This window comes from Balaenoptera physalus, assembly GCF_965194825.1.
Source record: "Balaenoptera physalus genome assembly, chromosome: 2".
NCBI lineage: Eukaryota > Metazoa > Chordata > Mammalia > Artiodactyla > Balaenopteridae > Balaenoptera > Balaenoptera physalus.
The window spans coordinates 89739986-89760523 of NC_138883.1; the positions used below are offsets into that span (position 1 = coordinate 89739986).

The 20538-nt window shown below is 39.4% G+C and overlaps 1 long non-coding RNA gene and 1 pseudogene across 2 annotated transcripts in view; one reads left to right on the forward strand and one right to left on the reverse strand.

Moving 5' to 3' along the window:
- Positions 1-19288, forward strand: part of LOC309655213 — a 79590-nt gene extending 60302 nt beyond the window's left edge. The window contains exon 4 of the long non-coding RNA XR_014260655.1: positions 10821-19288. This is a non-coding gene — a long non-coding RNA (uncharacterized lncRNA). The remainder of the gene's footprint in view (positions 1-10820) is intronic.
- Positions 2362-5555, reverse strand: LOC309655191 (large ribosomal subunit protein eL32 pseudogene; annotated as a pseudogene). Its single transcript has one exon. The product of its transcript is annotated as a large ribosomal subunit protein eL32 pseudogene (transcript).
- Positions 19289-20538: the final 1250 nt, after the last annotated feature.

The following is a 20538-nucleotide window of genomic DNA, read 5'->3' on the forward strand; positions in this document are numbered from 1 at the left end:
TTGCCTAAAGGGATTTTTTTTTTTTTTTTGCACTGTACAAGGATATATGACCATATTCCTGCCAATCTGACTCCCCTAGAATTCTGAGTAGGGGATTTTAAAAACTTCCTTCGGGAATTCCCTGGCAGTCCAGTGGTTAGGACTCTGGACTCTCACTGCCCAGGGCTGGGTTCAATCCCTGGTTGGGGAACTAAGATCCCACAAGAGCATGGCACGGCCAAAAAAATAAAATATATAAATTGTTGCAGAACTTTAAAAAAAAAATCCTTCGCTGCTCTAACAATTCAAATCACTTAGAATTCTTTCTCCACCACTTACTGATTGTTAATGGACACTTTGTCTGTTGATCAGAAGAGTCAAACCTATAGTGAAAGAATTACAAACTGCAGAATAGACGGTCACTGGCATAGCTGACGCTGTTGGTGTATCACTCACAGACCCTCTGATCACTTTTGATCAATTCTGGGGTCTATCTCCTAACTTATGTTTGCTTTGCTTCCAAAGAAGATGCTTTGTCAGTATTTGCAGAAATTCAGAATTGCCCTGGGGGAACCATAGCCATTGATTGATTGGTGCCTGAATAGAAAGCCCACAACCTTTGCCTCAAGGCTGGATAAACCCTGAGGTATAATTTATGCTCCAGAGCTCCTCACAGGATCAGGCCAAGGCCAGGGCTTCATGAAACGGCACCGGCACTGTGCTTGCTTCATTTCCCCCATCCCTATCCTACTCCCTCTACACCCTTAAAAAAGGGCGTCTTTGAGACAGTTAGGATCTGAATTTGATAGTGTCTGAGTTTTTGCATAAAAATAATGGGAAAAAAAGTTTTGTCTTCCAAGATTTAAACGTTTATTCTTCACCCTGGGTATATATTCTTGAAACTCATAATGAGCAATATAAAACCATCAACAAAACCAAGACTAGGGAGTCTTTCTGCCCTGCCCTTTAGGAGGACACATTCTGCCCTGAGCAGGATAATAGGAATAAGGGAACAAAAGAACAGCAAACAATAAGAACTGACCAAACAGCATTTCACAATCGATTTTATTTTATTTACAAGTGATATTTATCTAATTTTATTTTTGACAATGTCTGGCTTCTTTGCTGAGCTTCTTAGTGGCTTTTTGGAACTAAAACTGTAGGGCAAAATGAGTTGATCGATATTTTGATAAAATGCTGCAAGATCACATAACAGAAATGCATCCTCTAATAGGCTCTGATTTCTCTCTCACTGCATCCCTTATAATGTAGTAGTCTTTCCTTATCAATGGTTTATTTTACCTGTGGTTAACCACTGTAGGAAAATATTAAACGGAAAATTCCAGAAATAAACAATTCATAACTTTTAAATTGGGCACCATTCTGAGTAGCGTGATGAATCTTGTGCCATCCTGCTCCATCCACCTGTGACACAAACCATCCCTTTGTCCAGCATATCCATGGAGTATACACTACCCACTGGTTAGTATAGGAAAAAACATAGCATACCTAGGGTTTGGTACTATCTGAGGTTTCAGGTATCCACTGCGGGTCTTGGAAGATATCCCTACGGATAAGGGGGACTACTGTACTCTGGAGTCTCAAAAACAAATCTCAGGATCTATTCTAGTGAATGGAACAGTTATACAAGATTGTATACCTTGGCAGGCAGTTTCACAAATTTGTTTCTGAATTTCTTCAAAGCTCTTAGGTGTGGTAGATGGAAGTGTGGATGGTGACAACTCTGAGACTGAATTCTTGTTCTTTTCCTTTTATGGCATTCAGCAAGTTGTTTAATCTTCCTGAGCTTCAGTTTTATTTCCTTAATAAGACTGTTATAAAGAAATGAATGAGATAATATGTAGTTGGTGGGGCAGCTGTTTGAGATGTTAATTTATATCTTGTTCAGGCTGCTATAAGTATTTCTGCCTCCCCGATCCAAGGAAAGCAGCCATGTCTACCTCCAGGAGTAGTTAATGGCTTTAATGTTGCAGGGCCAAAATTAAAAGTTGTCTGACACTCAGAGCATAACCTTTGGTCTAGTCTTGAAGGTGATCCAGCTGGATTGTTGCAGGTGGCAGGAGACATTAAGGGTTGGGAGAAGAAGTGGACCAACACTAGAGAGTAAACTATTTGGGAAACACCTCCCCATGTTTAGAGGGGATGCATTTATGGATTTCAAGAGAGTCAGGGACATGTGCTGTACTCGCACATAGTAGCAGGATCCAGGGCCTCTGATGGTGGCCAGCTTGTAACAACATTGTATGTGTCAAGATAGAATGATAGAACCTATTTTCTTTAACAGTTTTTTGGCTGGATTTATAATTTTAAGATATTTAACATATGGTATATGAACCTCTATTTGTATTCTTGTCCTAGGCCCTGTAAATATTTGGGGTGGCCTGGAAAAGGGACCATAAAGACTTGGATCATGAACAACCAACAGTGGTAGCTAATGTGGTCTGAAGAACAGAGAGCCCATCTCAGAATATTATGGAATGTGTAGGACCCTGGGATGGTATAGAAACCCCTAATAAATTTTCTTCCCCCTAAATTAAACATGACAAATCCTGAATTTCTCATCTCCCTTGACCTAGGTGGCTCAGAGCCAGATTTAACTTCATTTAGAACAAAATAGGGGCACGAATTTTTCTCTATCTTGTCCACTGCTTTATCCCTAGCACCTAGAACAGTGCCAATACACTTTGTTGAGTGAATGGATTCTTGCTTCCAGTGCCAAGGACCAAACTCCCACCTGCCACATTGTGTAAAGCTCCTGGTTTTGTGCTGTCACATATTAGGTGTCAGTGTCAGGCACTCATTTTTGCCAAATGCCGTATAATACTTCTTTGTATCTAATGTGTCAGATGAGCCTAGAATACCCTGTTTATTTATTAAATTGCTTTAGCACCTTTAGCACTGTCTGTTATGTACAGACAACTAAGTACTTCGCCGGCCAGTTTTCCTCACTCCCTTCCTGTCATAAGTCCTAATCCCACTTTTCTGACAGAGCCCCTATCATAAATCCAGGGTTTCTTTGGCCCTGTATGTGAAACCAGTTGTTTCAGAGACCACAGCCTTAGGGTTCTAGATCCTTCTCCATCTATATGCAACTTTCCTGCCCTTCATTTAACATAGTACCTGCCTTCTCTCCCATCCTAGATACAATCCCAAAGTTAGAAATTCCCTTACCAACACCACCAGGTATCCACACAAGAGATACCCTTTGATCTCTGGGCCAGAAAGTGATGCTTCTACTGTCACCCTTCAGGACAATTTATTTAGGGAAGAGTTATAGAAAGGCCGAGTACATCTAAAAGCAACCTTCTTTCTTGGCACTGAGGACTGAAGGGTATTGTTTTAAAGCCTTCTGTAAGGCTCCATGTACCTCTGTGTTTCTCAGCTTCTGCCATCTATAGAGAATACACCTGTTCTCAGAGGACTGAAAAACCATATGGTTTCCACCCTGTTGTTGGGATATAGTCGCAATCATGGCTAGAATTTTATTAGTCTGAGTTTGACCTTTTTCTGTGTGTATTCACTAGCTTAGCGATTTAACTACTCTGAAACTCTATTAGTACCAAGCTCAGTAAGCTCCTAATTTGTACACTGGAGGCTCCTTGCAGGCAAGAACTGTGCCTTTTGGTTCTGTATCCCCAGCACTTAGTACCCCACCTGGTATGTAGTACTGTTCAGTGAAATCCCTCCTAGAGATAGATTCTGTCAAGAACTGTAAAGGGTCTGAGTTTTACCCTACTTGCAAGTTAACAAGTTAGCCTGTCATAGTTTCATGGATGCTGGTAGAAGACATGAGACTCCTGGGTCAGAGTCAAAATTGGTTTATTACTCATAGCAATAGTAGTAGCTAGAGCATCTGCCTTTTTTAAGTCAGTTCCCCAAGACCTAGTTTGCAGAGGGCAATGGGAATAGGGCCAGTTAACACCTGTACATGAAGAACTCTGAGCTTAGGGAGCCAAAATCTTTGTCTTACTTTGCAGAATTTTTATGGTTTTATTTAACACAAATAAAACTTGCACATGAACTGTTCATTTTCTTCACTGTGCAGCCTGGCATTGCGATCAGTGACTCACGGCCAGCTGGGCTGCTCTTCCCACAATGCCTTTGAGGTTCTTGGAGAAAATGAGAGCCATTTCAGCACAGTAAGATTTGTTGCACATCAGCAGCACTTCCAGCTTTTTGATGTTGTAGACCAGAAACTTCTAGAAGCCACTAGGCAGCATGTGCTTCATTTTCTTGTTGCTGCCATGACCAATATTGGGCATCAAGATCTGGCACTTGAATCTTCTCTGTATCCTGTTGTCAGTGCCTCTGGGTTTCTGCCAGTTACACTTAATTTTGACATATCAGCCTGACTGGTGCTGGATGAACTTCCTGGTCTTCTCTTTGATCACTTTGGGCTTCATAAGGTGTCTGAGATCAGTCATGATGCTGGGTTGGAGACGGCTTCTACCTCCCCTGAATCTTTTATAATGGGCAGTAAACATGCCTACCATTTACTCCAGAAGGACACCCTGTTGCCATCAAACATTCTTGAAAAGGTAGTCTGCAACAAAGTGCAGTTGGTGCCTCATTTACAGGACTTGCAGAAATGGCAGTGACCCATGGAGAAATGTCTCAACAGACGGCTGTAGTGAAGCAGAGGTGGCAGCAGCCTGAAGTTCACTTGCTCCTGCCCAACCCCATCTCAGAAGCCTCCAAGAGCAAACAGTTTTTTCAGTGTTTCAGGAGCACTCTGCTCATTCTGGCTTCCACTTCTTTGGTGGTCCAATACTCCCTGCCTTGAATGCCCTTTCCTTACTCCTCTACTACGTAAATCTTATTCATCTTTCTAGATCAGATTCAAATTCCACTCTCCTATAAAGCATTCCCTGACCAGCCCAACTCACAGTGATTTCTTCTCCGATATTACAGAGTGATTATTATCTATATCAATCATATTGACACTTAGGAAGTAACAATAATAACACCAACAACCTCTGACATTTGTGTTTTGTGTATCATTTTACCTTTTACTAAGTATTTTTACACAAACTATTGCCTTTGACTCTCACAGCAATCTGCAAGACATGCAAAGGAAAATATTATTTTCAATTTATAGATAAGGAAAAGCAGAAATTCAGAAATGTGCCCAAGGTCACCTAGTTAATAAACAGGTCATCAGATTTAGCATTAGTTCCTAGGCTCATAATGGCTGCACAATGCCATTTCTTGTTGCTGTTTAAACTCCCAAATGGATTTATTTCATGTAGTGTTAAGTCTCAGAGAGACTTGATACTTTCCCTCTGGTCAAAGAGTAGGGGTGGAGATTAGAGTTACAGCAGAGTCTAGTGGTTAAGGGTCCTGAGTCAGACAAACCTGCTGTGGAGAGATTTCTTGGGCTCACCAATATACAGGTTGCCTCACCTTCCAGAACATGGAGCTAAACCACATTTCGCAGGTTCCCTTGCATCCTAGATTCCCACGTGACTGAGTTCTAGCCAATGGAATGTGGGCAGAAGGGATGTCACTACTTCCAGGTCTGACCTTAAAACATCCTATTCAGTCTTCCATGCTCTCTTTCCATCACTCCAGGCTGATTGATGATGGGGAGATCTTGAAGCTACAATATGCTTAAGCCATAAGATGGAAGAGGCCTGTGTACATGAGTCACTGCTTAGAGGTGAGCTGCCTAAGAGAGCCACCTGACGAGGACCATCCACGCTGCACTTTGCCCCAGCAAGAAACACATTTTATTGTGTTACATTACTATGATTTTGGGATTGCTAAACCAGTTACCCTACCCTAATACACTTGAGATTAAAATCCAGCACTATAATCCACCAGTCTAGTGTGACTTTCTGTGTGGTACTTAGCCTTTATTTACCCATTTTTATGATGGAAATAATAATAATACCTATCTTATAGAATGCTTGTGAGAATTAAATGAGATAACATATGCAAAGGACTAAGCACAGTGTCTGGCACATAGTATAAATGCTATTTAATCAATAAATACTATTAACTTTTCATGTTATTATTTCTAACACATTTTCTGCTGGTTCCAAACAAAACTTTGAATTTCTGTTTTTCCAACTTGTATTAGAGCAGAAAAGACAGTGCTTCCTCTCACTCTGATTACCTTATGATAATGAGAATGAGAACGGCTCAGGGTTAGTCAGTGTTAGAGTCAGTCTGCACGCAGACCTTGTTTTCTGGGTGTCCTGCCAATACATTCTCTCCTGCCCCTAGGGACTTAAAACCAGTGAGGAGGGGAGTTCCCTGGTTGCCTAGTGGTTAGAATTCCAGGCTTTCACTGCCATGGCCTGGGTTCAATTCCTGGTAGGGGAACTGAAATCCCGCAAGCTGCATGGCCAAAAAAAATTTTTTTTAATAAAATAAAATAAAACCAGGGAGGAAAAACAGCAACAAAAAATTTATAAAGCTATTGCCATTGCAAAAAAAAAAAATCAAAATCTTCTGAAAATCTCTGAATATCATACTGGAAATATGTATTTCTAACTAAAGGTGACATTTGATAATGCTTAGTCTTAGTATTCACAATGAATTCATCAGCTGTGGTTGGGTCATTTGAAATGACACGACTAAATCTTTCAAGTAAAAAAATTCGGGGCATCCCTGGTGGCACAGTGGTTAAGAATCCATCTGCCAATGCAGGGGACACGGGATCGAGCCCTGATCTGGGAAGATCCCACATGCCACAGAGCAACTAAGCCCGTGCGCCACAGCTACTGAGCCTGCGCTCTAGAGCCCACGAGCCACAACTACTGAAGCCCGTGCACCTAGAGCCCATGCTCTGCAACAAGAGAAGCCACCGCAATGAGAAGCCTGCGCACCGCAACGAAGAGTAGCCCCCGCTTGCCGCAACTAAAGAAAGCCCACACGCAGAAACGAAGACCCAATGCAGCCAAAGATTAATTAATTAATTAATTAATTTTTAAAAAATTCTATTCTTTGGGTGATAATGACGTGTCAGTGTAGTTTCATCAATTGTCACAAATGTATGACTCTGGTGGGAATTCCCTGGTGGTCTAGTGGTTTGGACTCCATGCTTTCACTGCCGTAGGCCCGGGGTTCAATCCCTGATCATCCCACAGGCCACAAAATGTGGCCAAAAAAAACCAAACAAACAAAAAAAACAAATGTATGACACTGGTGAGCAATGTTGATAATAGGAAAGGCTATTCATGTGTGGAGGCATGAGGCATGTGGGAATTCTCTGTACTGTCCACTCAATTTTGCTGTGAACATAAAATTGCTCTAAAAAATAAAGTCCATTAAAAATTCTATTCACCATTACTGAATTGAACTTATAATTATAAGTACTTTCTCTAATGGGATAATTATGTTATTAAAAAGAAATTACTAGAGTTTAATCTTGAAATGATTGGCACAGAGTATTCCCAGTACATTTTTTTTTTTCTCTAGTTGGTGACAACATAAACTGAAGCTCAGATTGAGCCACCTCTCTGACACTTGGGAAACTGATGACAGGGCAGATAAAGGCCTGTCACGGCTGATTTCATGTTATGACTTGTTAATGTGTCCAGCCCACCCACAATGGTTCAGGGAATTAAAAAAGGATCCCAAGGGTATGCAGCAAGAACATTTCTTGCATGAGCAGATTGGGAAAATAAAGAACATTTCTTTGAAAATTTGCTTGATGGCCCAGGTTTAAATATAGGCCATAGGATAAAGAGCACTTTTCATTCACCCTCTTGCCAATTACCCTGTTGCTTGCTCTCACCTTGTCTACTGAACAAGTAAACATGGAAAAAGCTATAGGCTCTGACATCAGTCAGCCTGGATACAAATTCCAGCTATGCCTTGGCCAGATTATTTAACTTTTCAGGTGATTGCTTTCTTCATCTGTAAAATAAGAACACAATAGCACTGACCAATGGTGAATACCTAGGAACTGTTTTGTGCTCTGTTGTTAAAAGATTAAGAACTAGAATTTGATACAAATTTGGAATAAAGTATACCAATCTAAAAACTCCTGAGGGATTAATCACAAAACTGGTAACAGGGGACTTCCCTGGTGGCGCAGTGGTTAAGAATCCACCTGCCAATGTGGGGGACATGGGTTCAAGCCCTGGTCCGGGAAGATCCCACATGCTGCGGAGAAACTAAGCCCGTGCGCCACAACTACTGAGCCTGCGCTCTAGAGCCTGCGAGCCACAACTACTAAGCCCATGCAGCACAACTGCTGAGGCCTGTGCACCTAGAGCCTGTGCTCCACAACAAGAGAAGCCACTGCAATAAGCCCAGGCACCACAACAAAGAGCAGCCCCCGCTCGCCACAACTAGAGAAAACCCACGCGCAGCAACGAAGACCCAACGCAGCCATAAATAAATAAATAAATAAATAGAAAAATGTTTTTAAAAAAACAAAAACAAGACTGGTAACAGGAGATTTTAGTACAAATAATCAATTTATTAATCTCCCCAACCTCTCACTAACCCCTTCACCCTTCTAATACTAAAAGTTTATACACACAATTTTGGAATATGAAATATTTTATCAAAATATACTAATGTTCCATATTATTAAGGAACTATAATCATGGGATTGCTTGCATTTTTTTCCAATTGTTTACTGTTAAACAGAAAGCCTATTGAGAGATTTTATAAACATTAAAATTTGAAAAATCATTTCTATTTTCTTTTTTATCCAGCTATTTTTATTTTAAAACTGATTTATCATGCAGTCATATTCTAAGAAAAGCTTTCAATGAAATTATATAAAATACACTGAAGTTATAATTTAATACACTTTTATCTGGTTCAAGTGCTAAGAGGTTTAGTTCAGCCCAGGTTAATCTGTGTTGCACAGAGCATAGTGGTTCAGTTCTGGACCTAAGGAAGGTTCGATCTGAAAATTTGGACCTCTCTACCAGCTCAAAGAGATTCAAAACCTTGGTTTGGCCTAGAATTGAACTAGTCCCTCCAGAAATACTCCAATGAGAATTTACCTAAAACAAGTTAAAATCAGACCAAGGTCTAAGTTGGGAATGAGAATTTTTCACTTTGATGCATTCTACCTTAATTATTTTTAAAAAATTAACTAAAAAATATTTTTTTAAGTAAATGCAAGATGCAGCAGACAGTAATACTCACACAATACTCATTTTCTCTCATACACTTTCTCCCATTTCTGCCCAGCTTATAGCAAGTAGTTGGAGCCATGTGACTAGATATGGTCAATGGGCTTTGAGGGGAACTGATGTGTGTCACTTCCAGGCCAAGGCAGAAAAAAGCCAGTGCTTGATTCTCTAGATTTCCTTCTTTCCACTCTGACTCGAGGGGCCTCATGGATCCTTGAGTAACAATGTGGAGTAAAACCCACTGCCTACCTGCCTGGAACAGTGTGTCAGAGAAATAAATTTTTGTTGTTTTAAACCACTGCAACTTTGGGGGTTGTTTTTTACAATAATTTAATTTAGTCTGTCCCAATTCACAATACTTCCTTAAATGAAACCTGTTCTTTCACTCCTCATGCTTTTGCACACGCTGTTCACAATACATGAAAGGTCCTGGCACCTCAACCATCAAGCCAGCTCCTGTTTATTTCAGGATCCAGCCCCAGTATCTTCTTGTGCCTAATGAAATGCAGAATGACATATAGAGGAAAGAGTATGGGTTTCAGAATTTGCTAGGCTCAGGTTCAAATGTGGTTCCATCTCTTAAAAGCTAAGCAACGTGAGAAAAGTTATTTAACCTTTCTCTGCTCTGGTTTCCTCATCTACAAAGTGAGGAAAATAACTTCATTGGATATTTGTGAGATTAAATAACATCAGGGGTATAAATTGCTTAGTGCAATGTTTATCACATAGGAAAAATACTAGCTGTATTATTATTTCCAGGCCTCCACCACCCCAGTTAAATTCAGATGCATTTTCCTCTTGGTTTCCATAGCACCTCTATTATAACATTAACTGTCTTCCATTATATTTTTTGCATCCATGTCTATATTCCCCATTAACCTATGAATAACTAGAAGTTAGTGGCATTGTCTGATTTTGTTTGCAGTTCTATTCCCAGCACCTAGAACACTGTTCGGCAATAAGAAGTGTTCTACTAATATTTGTTAAGTAAACTCTTCTTTTTTTTAAATTGATTTATTAATTTATTTATTTTTGGCTGTGTTGGGTCTTCGTTTCTGTGCGAGGGCTTTCTCTAGTTGCAGCAAGCGGGGGCCACTCTTCATCGCAGTGCGTGGGCCTTTCACTGTCGCGGCCTCTCTTGTTGCGGAACACAGGACGCGCAGGCTCAGTAGTTGTGGCTCACGGGCCCAGTTGCTCCGCGGCATGTGGGATCTTCCCAGACCAGGGCTCGAACCCGTGTCCCCTGCATTGGCAGGCAGATTCTCAACCACTGCACCACCAGGGAAGCCCAGTAAACTCTTCTTGATGTGCTCAGTACAGTCAATCTTTAATAACTTTTTATTGATTGGATGAATAGAGCAATGAATAAATCAATTAATGAATAAATGATTATCTCTTGCCTTTCCCCATAAGTAAACTGATTTTTTCAAAGGGGAACCATTTTAACCTACTTCCTATAAGCCTCATCTCATTCCTGCTGCCACCTCTGCTTTCTTCTCTCATGGCAGACCGGCTACCTATTTATTAAAATTGTGTCCTCTTCCATAACATACTTCTGGAAAACATTTATCATTCCCCTTGCAACTAGGCAGTGCTTTGTGACTAATTCTCACCAATGGAAAGTAAGCAGAAATGATGTATCTTCCTTCAAGCTGAGCCCATAAAATACCTTCCTTGAGATCCTCCCTATCCTTTTGTCCTTTCTGTTGGATGCAGAGAAACCAATGGAGGATGCCAATACCTGAGAAGATGCTGGAGCCACCAGATGAAAAGTGCTTGGAGCTTGAGTGCCTGAATGACTTGTGGAGTAAACTTCTACTTACTTCATTTACTTCATCCCAACCAATCAAATTGGACTATGAGATTAATAAGAAATGATTCTTCTGTTAGGCATTGGGATTTTGGATTGTTTATCACCTTCAGAGCCTTATATTCACCCATCCAGGGCTGGGATAAAAAGCACTTAAGCAGCCTGGCACACACCAGTCATCCCCCCCAATCTGTAAGTACTTGAAAGAAGCAGGTCCTCTTGTAGTGCTGACCCCTGGCTCCTGTGTTTTCCACCACTTCCTCCCTGACTGAGATCTAGAATGGGACTTGGTCAGTGCTGCCACTGGAGAACTAAGGAGTTGCAGTTCTTTATGCCCACGAGTTGCCCTGTTCTGGTAATGGGCACTGCTTCCTGAGGCTGGGTTCCAACACTGTTTATAAAGCTTAGTCCTGCTTTTGGATTTTTTAGCTTAATATCCCAGGAGTTCCGAAGAATGAGACCTTGCTTCGCTTTTGCTGGGTCCTGCACCAGAGCTATGCCCCCTAATCCAGAGGCCATTACATGTTCATTAACCATGGTGAGCATGGTAAGTTGGCTTTCTGTCTGTTTGTAGTCTTGAGTTTTGCTTAGTCATAAGTTTAACTTATGCTGGGAAACCTTGCTCTGCCCTGATGACCTAGCTGCAGACAAAGCATTTGCTTAAACTTTGTCCATTTCTCCTGCAGTTCACTGAGGCACCTTTGCCCTGCTGAGCTGTCAGAGCCTTTACATTCAGCTGGGCCCACACCTTTCTTTCACCACCTGGGATGGGTGGGTCTGGAGCAAAGTATCCTCCTGACATTCCTCTCCAGCCTAGAGTAAGCAGTACAGCCTCACAGGGACGTTCTGAGATTAGCACAGTTCAGGTGTCATCAGGTCCTTTGTTTTTCCATTGGCATTTAGTATTTCAATGAATGCTTTATATTGTGATAAATATACTTTAATTTTAGAGTATAGTAAATAGGTTAATGGTTTTAGAGCCTTATATTTTTATGAGATATGGATACACTACATTACATTTAGGGCATGCTTGGCATGCACACATTATTTTTTTGCACTAAATCAAGTCTACTGGGATCTCAGCTTAACATTTGATGACTTAATACGCAAGTTTACTAAAGTCCCAGCCAGTCGTCCTATTGCACAGTCACCACATACCCAAGCATTTAAAGTGCCTTTCTTCTTTAATCTCATTTTTGTCCAACAGTCTTTTCTAATGTGCCTTGCTTTCGTTTGCTGGCCTATATCTTTACTGTCCAGCTAAATAGACCGAGTCATTTCTAAACAATGACTTTTATTATTGAGCTTAAGGAATTTAAAAAATAAAATCAAACCTGCTGCATGTAGGTACAAGTTGCCAATAGACAATTCTCAGGAAAGCAGCTACTGGAAGTAGTCTGTCCTATACTCCTGGCAGCAACAATGACAATAAAAGCCTCGCCCTACAGATGTCCTGGAAGCACCCAGTTTCCATCCTAGAATGGCAGAGAATTGCATTTTCACTCAAACTTTATTATCTACACTAAGGATGTTTGCAGAATCCAGTGAGATAGCTAACACTGAGTGTGAACTATATGCCAGACATTGGGCAGCACATTTTACATACTCCTTTACTCATTGCAGCATTTTTACAAGGTAGGTGCTATTATTATTACTATCCCTCCTATTTTACAGATAAAGAAACAGGTTTAGATGCTTTAGGGAACTTGGTCAATGTCACAGTGTGTCAATTAGGATGAATTCGGCTGCAAGAAATAAAAACTTATGAGGAGTGGCTAATACCAGTGCCTCTCAGATTTTAATGTGAATAAGAATCACTTAGGATCTTGTTAAACTGCAGGTTCTAATTTAGTAGGTTGGGAATTGGGGGTGAGATTCTACATTTTCAATAAGCAACCAAGTGATGCCAATGCTGGTCTGGAGACCATACACTGAATAGCAAGTGTTTAACCACAAAAACACTTATTGTTTACTTAGTGAGAGGTTTGGAGGTAGGCAGTTCCAGGATTGATTCAACAGCTCTACAATGTCCTTCAGGACACAGACTCTTTCCATCTATCTGATGTGCCATCATAAATAAGTTTTTTATCTTAGGCTATTTCCTCATGGTCACAAGATGGCCATCTCTGCTCCAAGTGTCACATCTGTATGTGGCTAGAAACACAATTCATTCCCCCTGAGACTGGACACATTGCCAGCTTAAAAAAAAAAAAAAAAATCTAGCAAGGAAGACATGGAGGTAAGTGGGGAATGGAAGTGGGGAAAGGCATTAAACATGTATGCCATAGCTAAGAAATAGTATAGCCAAGATTCAACCCATCTGTATCCAAAGCTATATACTACTTTGCATCTGTTGAATTAACTGTAGCTGAGGTGACCCAAAGTCATCTCAGAAGGCAAACCTGGAATGCCATTGTTCTAAACATGCTCAACTTAGATTACTTGTACCATGGCAGCCTGAAGAATGAGTATGCTATATAAAAAAAGGGAATGGATTTGTTTGGAGCCTAGAGATGAAGAGGCATATAAGCACAATTCACAAAGATTTGGCTCAGCAGAGAACTGTTCTTTTATGGGGCAGAGATTGTTCAGCTGGATTAGATGTACACATAAAAACATCCCTTAAAATGATTTCTCTTGACTCCATGCTCACCAGGAAATTTTCTGGTTCTTCATTTGATCTGCCAAGTAATCAGAAACCAGGAAGGGAGAGGGAGCTCCCCTGGTGAGTCTACAGGCGTTATTGTTTCTCTGAGAGTACAGAGTTCCCACTGGAAATAAATACTTGCACTTGGACAGAGAGAAGAGCTCAGAGACATACCCATGTCCAAATTGAAACTTATTATGCAATAAAAGTGGAAACACAAATCACCGTAAAAGGAACAAGTTGTTTAGGAGATGTTGGGAAAACTGGCTCCCCATATGGGAGAAAATTTTTAAACAAAATTTCACAAAGACAATGAGACATCAAGTTTACATCAATTAGACTGTTCTCTTAGGGAACACACAGGAGGGCATTCATTAGAGCTTTGTTTATGGTTCTGGAGAGTTGAAGGTAACCTGGGTGGCCATCACTGAGAGAGTGAACAGGTTGAATGCAATGGATTAGAGGTACCATATAGCAACAAGAATAGGTCTTTAATATATAATACTTAATGACAAAAGATATAGAATGCAATACTATTCATGTAAACTAAAAATACAAGCACATAATATACAGTTTGTATAACACATTCAAATAAAAAGATACACATTAAATACATTAAATTACCTATGGGGATGGGGAATGGGAGTAGAGTATGATGATCAAAAAAATGAATGGATAGATAGATAGATATATAAATAGGACAGAGTGGTCTCAGTGGGACCGATAATGATAACATGCCAGTAACTGAAGAATGTCATTAACTGAACCTTCTGCACCTGAGATCCAAATAAATAATTTAGCACCTGCAGGCAAGCACATACACATAGTTATCTATATATACATATATAGATACAAATTATTAAAAGTTAAAAATGAACACATGAAGATTCTTGTTTGCTCATTCCCTTTCTTGTGATTTCTTGTAGATGTCCTGACAAAACTGAGTCTCAGGGCCTGTGCTGAGTCTGAGCCAAGGCCTAAAGACCCATCAAAGTCCGCTCCCCTGAGTAATCCACCTTCCTAGTCCACAACCAGCACATCTCTCTAACTATAACCTTAAGTTTGGAGATTCTAATTATTAAAGTTGGATATCACCTTTCTGTCTAGCTAGAACGCATCCTCCCTTTCCTTCAGATAGAAAGTTCATTTTTATTTCTACTCAGTTACTGTTTCATTGTCTAAGTTCTTCGGTTAATGGAACGAGTTAGACTGTTAATATCTTCTCATTTGCATTAATAGTTTTCATATTGTCTCTGCTATTACTACCACAGCTAATTTTCCTGGCCAACATAGATTTTTATTTTTTGGTATGAAGATAGATATCCCTTTCTTGTGTTTTAGAAATAACTCCTGATACTATTTGAGGGACTACATTTAAGGTGAGGAGACTATAAATAGAAAAGTAGCTCACTGAATTGTAAACTGGCATTTGGAATGGAAAAAAAAAGGGGGGGAGTGTGTCCTTAAGTGGAAGAGACTATTTGCACAAGAGGCCAACTGTTGTTTTAAATTAACTTTGATGCTAGGATTTAACCCTTTGCTCCCAAGGACATTAAATAGGTTAATTTCTAACTAATTGGAATCCAAGGGTTACAGGGGCAAAATTATGAAAATGCTTAGGTCATGCTTGAATTTGGAAATTCTATAATCTAAAGTGCCAAGGAAAGTGTCAAGACAAATCCTTTTGGGCCTGGCTTATAAAGGTAAGTTGTAAGATATATAACGAAATTTTTAAGGAAAATAGCTGCACAAGCAAAAAGAACTGTCAGACTATTTCCTTGATATAAAAATCCAAATGAATACACATATACTTTCATAAAAACCAGTGGAGAACTTAGAACAGCTAAAAATGTAAGTGCCTACATGGTATGATTTTTATAGGTACAGTCCAGCTGTAAATTAACGTTATGACTTTGTGGCTTTATGCTTTCTTCTTCTTAAAATGCCATTTATATGCATGCAGGTGTAACTCATGCTAGTAACTGGTGTTCCAGTTTGCCTCTAGGCTAGTCTAGCTGGTAATGAATTTTGCAAATGCCAGATACTCCAGGCTCTTATCTCAGATAAGATGTGGGGCCCAAAGGCAAGATTATAACAAATTCTAATTGTGTACACTTCAGACAAAAATCTGTGAATAAAGTCACTGCAGTTCTAGAAATAGAAAGTGGAATCAATCCAATCAAAATGCCAATATGAGGAAATAATTCAAAAAAGGGAGTTCTCAGAGGAATCATGTTTTCGTAGACAAGCAGAAAGGAAAATATTTGAAATCAAGATTACTAAATTGATGAGCAGCCTTGAAAACATGTGCCCCTTTAGGATTTTATTCAAGGACCAAGACTTATTACGTTATTTAACCACTTGCTGAAAAAAAGTAATACTCCAAATGCTGTCATTTGTTTCCTGGTGCTTTCCAATTTGAGAATGAAATTTGAAAAAGGAGGGAAAGGCTTAGAGATTATTAGGGGTGGCCAACTCAAGGAAGTAACTTTGAGAAGATTCTGCCTTGCACCTATTCTTCAGGCTTTAGGCAGAGAAATGGTTATAAATAAGGTAACTAATTTATCATCCAGATATTTTGAAAGTGAAAGGGAACACTGGTTAATAAATATACAAGGGTAATAGGTATAAATCAGGACTGTCCCAAGCAAATCACATGTATATAATTCCTCTAATTGTAAACATGATGTTATTTCTGAGGAAGTAGACAGATCCTCAGCTGATGTCTGAAATTCCACAATTAGAGCTTTATTTCTTTGTCTTTTTTTTTTGGTTGCGTTGGGTCTTCGTTGCTGTGCGCAGGCTTCTCATTGCAGTGGCTTCTCTTGTTGAGGAGCACGGGCTCAAGGCGTGTGGGCTTCAGTAGTTGCAGCATGTGGGCTCAGTAGTTGCGGCACGTGGGCCCTAGACCTTGCAGGCTTCAGTAGTTGCGATGCGTGGGCTCAGTAGTTGCAGCACGCGGGCTCTAGGGCGTGAGGGCCTCAGTAGTTGTGGCATGCAGGCTCAATAGTTGTGGCACACGGGCTTAGTTGCTCCGCAGAATGTGGGATCTTCCCGGACCACAGCTCGAACCCGTGTCGCCCTGTGTTGGCAGGCAGATTCTTAATTACTGCCCCACCAGGGAAGTCCAGTAATTTATAGTTTAACATGAATAAACCTTTCAGATTCTTCCCAGAAGGCAAGCTTGGAGGGAGAGGAAAAGCCAGTCTATTGAATTCTGGACTGTATTTGGCTGAGGGAAAAGGGAAAGAACACTGCATGAGGGAAGCTGGAGAAGTCTGAGGATGACCCTGACCATAAGACCTAGTCTTAACTCAGAGAAATATCCACAAGGAACCACAAGGGCCGGGCAAGCCTCATTGGCCCAAAGGGTCTATGCTCACCTAGCCTGAGGGGACACATCTCTAGCAGAATATAAAGGACGAGCTCCCAGCTGCTTATGAATCACCTTGCTCCAAATAAGCCAGCTTAGACGCTCACAAGATAACTGCCATTTTTATGAAGTTTAGAGACTGCATTCCCTTCATCACACAGAACCAGCTAGAGAAAAGTCCCTGGTCAGACCACCAAGTTTTGATGGTTCCATTCCCAATTCAGGAAGCACTGGAGAAGTAGGGGGTGAAGAACCCTGAGTTAACCCTCCAAAACATCCTTTCTTTTAAAGAGTTGTTTTGCATTTCTTGACTCTGAGCAATATACATCTTAGATTTAATCACTATTTAATATGAATCCTTAGTATTGAAAACAACCACAAAATAAATAAATGAATAAATTAAAGTCTCTAGGCTATAATTTGGGCCATTTTTGACCAGTAATTTGCATCTACCTCATCCTTGCTTTTCACAACAACAGGTTATACAAGCCAGGTAATAGCCAGTGACCACTCACTTTTTATGAATACATAAATGAACTGGAGGATGTCTCTGGAGAAGATTACAGGTTTTATGTAAAGCTGCTTTAAGAAATAAGGTCCTGAAATAGAAACTTACAATCTGAGCAGAAATCAAATGGCTCCAGGATGCCTGTACTAAGTTGTCCTTGCCAAAAGTTCTGCTAGGGCAACTACACCATCCATAAGTCACTGGAGAAATCAAAGAGTAAATCAAAAATACCTGCAGAAAAATGAAAATAGAAACACAACAATCCAAAATCTATGGGATGCAGCAAAAGCAGTTCCAAGAGGGAAGTTTATAGCAATACAAGACTATCTCAGGACACAAAAAAACTTTAAATAAAAAATCTAATGTCACATCTAAAGGAACTAGAAAAAGAAGAACAAACAAAACCCATAGTTAGTAGAAGGAAAGACATAATAAATATCAGAGCAGAAATAAATACAAGACTAAAAAAATAGAAAAGGTCATTGAAACTAAGAGGTGGTTCTTTGAAGAGATAAACAAAATTGCTAAGCTTTTAGCCAGACTCATCAAGGAAAAAAGAGAGAGGCCTAAATCAGTAAAATCAGAAATGAAAGAGGAGAAGTTACAACCTACACCACAGAAATACAAAGGATTATAAGAGATTACTACAAACAATTACATGCCAATAAAATAGACAGCCTAGAAGAAATGGATAAATTCCTTAAAATGTACAATCTCCCAACACTTAATCAGAAAGAAATAGAAAATACAAAGAAACTGATTACCAGCAAGAAAATTAACAAAGCAATTTAAAAACTTCCAACAAACAAAAGTCCAGGACCAGACAGCTTAGAAGGTGAATTCTACAAAACATTTAAAGAAGAGTTAACACCTGTCCTTCTCAAACTATTCCAAAAACCTGAAGAGGAAGAAACACTTCTGAACTCATTCTATGAGGCCAACATCACCCTGATACCAAAACTAGGCAAAGACACCACAAAAAAATTACAGGCCAATTCCACTGATGAACACAGATGCAAAAATCCTCAATAAAATATTAGCAAACCAAATTGAACAGTACATTAAAGGATCATACACCATGATCAAGTGGGATCTATTCCAGGGAATTAAGGATGGCTCAGTATTCACAAATCAATTAATGTGATACATGATATTAACAAACCAAAGAATAAAAATCACATGATTATCTCAATAGATGCAGAAAAGGCTTTTGACAAAATTCAACATTCATTTATGATAAAAATTCAAAGTGAGTATATATGCAATGTACCTCAACATAAAAAAGGCCACAGCCAACATCATACTCAGTGGTGAAAAGCTGAAAGCATTTCCTCTAAGATCAGGAACAAGACAAGGATGCCCACTCTTGCCACTTTATTTAACATAGTATTGGAAGTCCTAGCCACAGCATTCAAACAATAAAAAGAAATAAAAGGAATCCAAATTAGAAAAGAAGAAGTAAAACTGTCATTGTTTGCAGATGACATGACACTATGTATAGAAAATCCTAAAGATGCCACCAAAAAACTATTAGAAATAATAAATGAATTCAGTAAAATTTTAGGATGCAAAATTAATATACAGAAATCTGTTGTATTTCTATACACTAACAACAAACTATCAGAAAGAGAAATTAAGAAAACAATCCCATGTACAATTGCATCAAAAAGAATAAAATACCTGGGAGTAAACCTAACCAAGAAGATAAAAGACATGAACTTGGGAAACTATAACGCTGAGGAAAGAAACTGAAGACAATACAACAAATGGAAAGATATACCATGCTCGTGGATTAGAAGAATTAATATTTTTAAAATAACCATACTACCCAAGGCAATCTATAGATTCAGTGCAATTCCTATCAAAATACTGGTGGCATTTTTCACAAAACAGAACAAATAATTCTAAAATTTGTAACACAAAAGACCCTGAATAGCCAAAAAAATCTTGAGAAAGAAGAGCAAAGCTGGAGGTATCATGCACCCTGATTTCAAATTATAGTACAAAGCTACAGTAATCAGTTCATCAGTTTTAGCAATATTTTTTTGGATATGTCACCTCAGTCAAGGGAAACAAAAGTAAAAATAAACAAGTGGAACGATGTCAAACTAAAAAAGCTCTTGCACAATGAAGGAAACCATCAACAAAATGAAAAGGCAGCCTACTGAATGGGAGAAGATATTTGCAAATGATATATCTGATGAGCAGTTAATATCCAAAATATACAAAGAACTCATACAACTCAACATCAAAAAAAAAACTCAGTTAAAAAATGTGCAGAGGGAATTCCCTGGTGGTCCAGTGGTTAGGACTCCACACTTTCACTGCCAAGGGACTGGGTTCAATCCCTGGTTGGGAAACTAAGATTTCACAAGCCACGCGGTGCAGCCAAAAAAATAAATAAATAAAAAATTAAAAATGGGCAGAGGACCTGAATAGACAATTTTCCAAAGAAGACATAGAGATGGCCAACAGACATATGAAAAATGCACAGCACCACTAATCATCAGGGAAATACAAATCAAAACCACAATGAGATATCACCTCACACCTGTTAGAATGATTATCATCAAAAAGACAAGAAATAACAAGTGTTGGTGAGAATATGGAGAAAAGGGAACCCTCTGTTAGTGGGACTGTAAATTGGTGCAACCTCTGTGGAAAACAGTATGGAGGTTCCTCAAAAAATTAAAAATAGAACTGCCATATGATCCAGAAATTTCACTTCTGGGTATTTACCCAGAAACACTAATTCAAAAAGATATGTGCATTCCAATGTTCATTGCAGTATTATTTACAACAGCCAAGATATGAAAGCAACCTAAGTGTCCATTGATGGACGAATGGACAAAGAAATTGTGGTATGTATGTACGTATATACACATACACACACACACACACACAGGAATATTAGCCATAAAAAAGAAGAAATTTTGTTATTTATGACAATATGGCTAGATCTAGAGGCTATCAAACAAACAAAACAAAATAAAAACAGATTTGTAGATACAGAAAACAAATGGGCAATTGCCAGCAGGAAAGGGTGAGGGGTGGGCAAAATAGGTGAAAGAGATTAAGAGGTACAAACCTCTAGTT